General features: G+C 34.5%; 1 long non-coding RNA gene across 1 annotated transcript; it reads left to right on the top strand.

Annotated features, from left to right (window-relative positions):
* LOC116187123 lies at positions 1-2,689 on the top strand. Its single transcript, XR_004151987.1, has 2 exons — positions 1-266; positions 2,282-2,689. It is a non-coding gene; the product is annotated as an uncharacterized LOC116187123 (long non-coding RNA).
* Positions 2,690-6,258: the final 3,569 nt, after the last annotated feature.

The following is a 6,258-nucleotide window of genomic DNA, read 5'->3' as shown; positions in this document are numbered from 1 at the left end:
CACGTGGCCCAAAATTCTCCCTAGCAATCCCTTCCACCGCCTCAGCTTTTATCTATCATCTCCATTGTGTTTTTTCTCTTCTTTCTTTTGGGGCTGGTGGGTTTAAAAAGAAAAAGAAACAAAGAAGAACAGAGCGCGTGAGAGAAACAGAGAGAGAGAGAGAAACGAGAGCGAGACGGAAGGGGAAGCGCCAAAGGCTCGATCTTCGCAATATCTGGCGAGACCAGTGATTCGACTCCATCCTTCGTCCAAGCTCTCCTTCTCGGGTATGGTCTATTCTCTTCTTCATTATGTTTGATTGGTCTCTAACCGCAAGCAACATATCACCAAACAAAGGTAACATATCAATTGCGTTGATAGGGTAAAAAAAAAAACCCAAAAACAGCAAAACTTATGTTCTTTGCTTTCGTTTTTTATCACTTATGGAAACCCTGTTGCTTCCTTGATTGTTTCGGATACTAGGCTTAAATTTGAGCTAAGCAAACTTTGAAATTGATGATTTAAATGTTAAAAAACATTTGGCTTCGAATTCCATCTATAATGATTCTTTTATGCTACATTTCGGTTTGTCTATATCCCTTATTTTTTCTGGCCAGCCTTTAATGGTTTATCTTGGGCAAAAATATGTGTCGCGGGTTATCCTGTAATGGCGGTCTAGGCACAGTTTTCTTTTTTTAGCTAAAGGGACGGAGGTGTTTGAGGAGGAATAAGTTATGATTTTGGGCTCGGTCTTAAGGTAGGTTTGTCCAAACTAATCATTGTTAGTTTGTATTCGTCAATTCCTTGCTTGAACGAGTTCTTTTGGTTTGTTTCATAGGAAAGGTACCTTATATAATATAAATATCTTCTTGAAAGATTGTGAGCTCCCCATGAAATTTAACCCTTAAGCATTATGTTCAATCTTTATTTAGATGCATGTTTGGTGAGATATGAAGGCTTTTATTAGAATATAGTTTTTTTTATCTATCGTTGACCTTTAGCTTTTCTTTATTGAATCTTAAGTGGTGGTGAGTTCTTGTTCTTGACTTTATTATGCTTGTTTTAATTGATTTGGTGTATTTGATTTACATTGCTGGGTTTTTTTTAAGGGATTTTTACCTAAAATGGCCCATGGTTTGTCCGTTTTGTCAAATCTATCCTATGCTTTTTTTTTGTCAAATCTATCCCATGGTTTATATTTTGCATCAAATCTATCCCGGCGTTATCTTTTCCGTTAACATCTAACGGCCGTGCTGATGTGGAACGTGGAGAGATAGTGGGCCACGCTTGCCACGTAGGCGCCACATCAGCATGGCCGTTAGATGTCGACGGAAAAGATAACGCCGGGATAGATTTGATTCAAAAAGTAAACCATGTGATAGATTTGACAAAAAAAAAGCATATGATAGATTTGACAAAACAGGCAAATCATGGGTCATTTTAGGTTAATACCTTTTTTCTTTTTTATCATTGAGTTGTACAAATTAGTAGATTTCACTTCCAGTGGGTTCGTCAATGTGATCTGAATAAATGTGATGATTGGATCTCTATGGAATTAATTGGGATTGCAAGTGGATGCCTGAGTGCTGTAAATTATTCCGAGTGGTTGACTTTACTTAATCTTGTTTCTTTGATTTAATATATAAGGGTGTGTGGTGTGCGCTAAGTTTTATCATTGATGATCGAGAAGATGAAATTGGGTGAAAGAATTGAGAGCAAAGGATTACAAAGGAAAGATAAAGGTTGGCGGTGGAGATTGATGAATTTAAGTTGGTATGCGTGGGAAGTAAGAATTAAAATGAGCATGAAAACAATTGACTCCTTTTGTTTTGATTGCTTTGAGGTTCTTTTCGATGTAGGGGCCATATTATTCATGGATAGTGATACTTGAAAGAAATTTGCTGCGCGTCTAGTATTGCTTGAAATCGGGGTTAAATTCCTTATTAAATGATGTTATCTGCTTTTATTGTTTTTTATTTTAAATTTTGGGACAAGTTACAAGTTGGAGATGATGAGATTATTTTCTTTGGATATTTAGGATACTTGGGCTGATTTAGTTAGTTTGAATTAATACCTCAAAATATACATATACACGTTATGATGGATCAGTAATCTTGATAAATTATCTAGAGTAAGAATTTAATAAAAAGAATATTTGTCGCTGCCTTATATGGAGTGTTTGGTGGCTAGTGCTATTGTTGTGTTTATATCTTAGCTTCGTTGATCCTCGAAGGCCATTGTGGGATGATTTAGTATGAGAATTATGGGAAAAAATGATCGTTAGGCATAACTTGTTTTTCAGGTTATACTCGTGATTGATAAGAGCAGAGGACATCGATTGTGCACCCTGAAGGTCAAGTTTGGTGAATCATTTTAGTGCTAGGCGAGTACTTCATTCCATTGTGAAATGATATATATGTATATATATATATTATGTGAGTACTCTATTCCCATGTAAAATGATGTATTATAGTTATATAAATTATTGAAGAAGCATATTGTGATAGTTAGAGATTAAGAAATTAGTCATGCTATGTTGTGTGAATTGATTTGAGAGATGTTGCCTTTTATGTTTCATTTTAATTTGGGATATGCAGTGTGATTGTGAATGTTGATTGTGATGATAACTTGCTGTCATTGTACTGTGATTGAGATTGTGTTTGTGTATGATGATATATGAGGTGAGATGGCATGGTTGCAATTAATTATACTTATGTTTCTTAAATATAGCCATAGAACCGCTGGACCCGGCGGATTATAAAATGGGCTTGATCGGCCGTTGGACTCGGCGGAATGTAAATATGGGCCAAATCAACCTCTGGACCCGGCGGAATATAAATAGGGGTCAGATCAGCCGCTGGACCCTGACAGAATAGAAAAAGGAGCCTAATCAACCGCTTGACCCGGCGGAATATAAATTGAGGTCAACTCTTACAGCCAAAAGTTAATAGGCGGCCCCTGCTTATGAGATATGAATATTGGGAGTTAAGGATGATATGAATGAGATGTGTGGGGTCACGATACCGTCATAACTCTGTTGCGATGAAATGCAACCCTATGATTATATTGATTGGTTGTATTGTATATTTTTGTCTGGTATGTTTATTGGAGATGTGATCATTGTTGAGATTGTTGGAGATGTGATGATTGTTGAGATTGTCTGAAAATGTTATGTGAAAACCGTGTTGTTGCTAGAGTTTGATCTGTCAGGTGATTGTGTTATGAGATTCTATGGAATGATAATGAAGGGATATTTGATATTTATGTAATATTGGATATTAGAGAAATAGTTGGAAGAGCTGTATGTATTTGTTATTAGTACAAGTTAAATTTAATTACTATATTGGATATGATTATTATTATAGTTTGTATATATATATATATATATACTGTGTAATTGTGCGGGTGAGCTGATAGTTGGATTGGATGAGATTGTATTATTTATTTGAATATTTGGTTGATTGAAATTAAATATTTATTTAATAATAAGTCATTTTGCTTTGGAATATAGTACTCACTGAGATACAGCTTACACTCTCCATATATATTTTTAAGATGAGCTAGGAGTTAGACTAGCAACACAGGAGAACTTTTTGGAATATCGGGGATCAGCTTGGAGGACTAGGTAGGGATTTTAGTTATTTGATGAATATTCTTTTTGTATAGAATGCATTTGAATATGTTACAACCTGAAATTTTTATTTAGTTGGTTCAGTGATGTGATTGAGAAAGAAAAAAATTTACTCTCTTTTGAGATGTAGATATATATATTAGATATTGCTGGATTGGTTATATGTTTTAGGGAGTTGTGGAAAACAGTTTTATATGAATAGTTTACGAGATAATAGATATCGAGAAAATTTAGGGTAAATGATGATGAAATTTTGGGTCGTGACACCATGCTTCTCCTTGCACTACTCTGATACATCGCAGTCCAATTACTGAAAACTTTGATGAAGGCATGATAACAGTAAATATACAATTCCTTGCACATACGTAGATAATATTCTTCCCTTATTCCTCAGAATACCCATGAAGATTACAGAAAGAATACCGAAATTATCACTTTCTTACACTAGTACAATGGAAAATTCTGAGCTATAACACTATTTAGAAATTTGAGCCTTCAGATTGTTGGTTTCGCCTCCTCTATCCCTGTCAACTATAAATATAACAAGGGACCAACTCAGAGTTAGTCTCTCATATCACTAATTATACCCTTTGACCATCTATTTATTCCTCCTAAGAATTAGAATTAGTCTATTATTGCTTTACTCTTAGAAAGAGCAACTCAATATTACAAGAAAGTAAATTCAGCTATATATTCCATAAATTCAATTTCTCTTGTTCACTATGGTGCAACTCAACGACCTTGACTATGCTACTTCGTTAATCTAGTACATTAGCTGATTGCTATTCCAATTCATTAAACAAAAACACATATAAGCAAAAAGAAAATTTTTGACAGTGGATAGAAAGTCAACAAAATGAATTTCACATACCAAAGCATGTAATAACCATGAGACACACCTAACTCTTCCTCAATATTTCTCCTCACTAGGTCACCATACAAACTCTCTATAACCAAGTTATTATTGTAATCCCTTCGTCCCTATAACTAAACTAAATCTCACTACATACAATTTCCATCTTATAATTAACTCAACAATTAAAGTAGAAACTAATCGAATGACTAATAGCAACTTAAACAAGGAAGTCAGAATTTAAGCTCAGCAACATATGTTTCCAATTCAGTTAGCATTCGTTCTGAAGCTCCAAATTAAATCTTGCCTTTAACTTCTCCACTTTGGTAACCCAACTAAATCAGTACCTAAACAAGCCCGTCACTTACCTAGTCCAGAAAAGTGAAATTCCAGTATGTTAATCAACTACTTTCCGATTTAGTTCTTAAATTAATTCAGTACCACTAAATTCGCAAGGAATATACATTAAAACACAAGAAGAAATCAAATCATTAGTACATACACCCCTTCTGTAACAAATTGATTTCACGCTCAATTTACCTCTTAGGTCATTCTCTAAATTCCCTACTCCAATAAGTCTCTCAAACAATCAAAATAAACCTCATCACCTGCTCTTTCTATTTATACATATTTTAACAGGCACACCTAAGGCCCATTACTTATCTTGACCCAAGCATAATTTACTCCATTAATTAATGAACACAAAACTAAGAAACATCATATTACTAGGTCTATAGAAAATAATATAAAAAAAATCTTCAAAATTGAGCAACAACTAAACAATTACGGCCCATCAAGATTAAATGACATTTGAGTCTAAATCATGACAATTCTATACACAAGCGAGATACAATTAGAAGTCATAAACTTAGTAAGTCAATACAATCAGTTTTCGTCTAGTCATTTAACCACCATTGAATGCCTTAAATCGAATTGTGTTTTTAACTTAACTTTTTTTTTTCTTTTCCTACTCAATAACTGATGCAGCGGAACTAATTGCGATTTGTTGATTCGCGTACGAATACCAGACAACAACCTTCTACAACCTGTTGATTCTACGAATACCAGGAAATATGCATCAAACTCGAATCAAATCCGAGATTGGGCGAAAGAGCACTGTAGCTCCAAGACTTTATTGATAATCCGAAAAAAAACTCCCTTAGACCTGGGGGCTTACATCGTTTAAATAGAGAAAACGAAAATATAACGAAAAAAATAAAATATTCTTTAAAATAAACTATTTCCTAAAATAGCAAAAAATGTCATAAATAACATAAAAATGCCTGTTTAAGGCCATAAACGATGGAATTCGGTCTAAATCTCGTGTTTTCATTGCGAAAGGCAATGAGTTGTGCTTCGGATGCCGTTCCCCTCAAAACAGGGTCGTCATAACCTATTTTTTTAAGGTATCGATTTGCCGATTCTTCTGCCACATCAGTAACTAAACAAGTTCTTACTTCCTTATTCAGGAAAGAACAATAGTTAAACTTACCAGCATATTCTATAATGTTTTCATCGCAACTGCTTCGCACCTCCAAAATAAAGTCCACTAATTTAACACTGCTTAACTAAAAATTTAAGACAATGACCTCATTTGCATTTCGTAGACATCTTAGCCGTCCCTACTCGAACAAAATCCAGGAAAGAATATTTCTTACAGTAATAATGACCACATCATTAATAATTTTTTTATCTCAAATTCATCATTTAGGAAATTCCCTCCACACAATTGGTAGCCATCCCATTGGACACGTTGCAGACCCGACACCTTTACACGTACTTCTTCACCTCTTTG

Source organism: Punica granatum, chromosome 1 (genome assembly GCF_007655135.1).
Source record: "Punica granatum isolate Tunisia-2019 chromosome 1, ASM765513v2, whole genome shotgun sequence".
NCBI classification, from domain to species: Eukaryota; Viridiplantae; Streptophyta; class Magnoliopsida; order Myrtales; family Lythraceae; genus Punica; species Punica granatum.
Note: the sequence above shows the minus strand (reverse complement) of the source record. Positions and strands in the feature narration are given on the sequence as shown.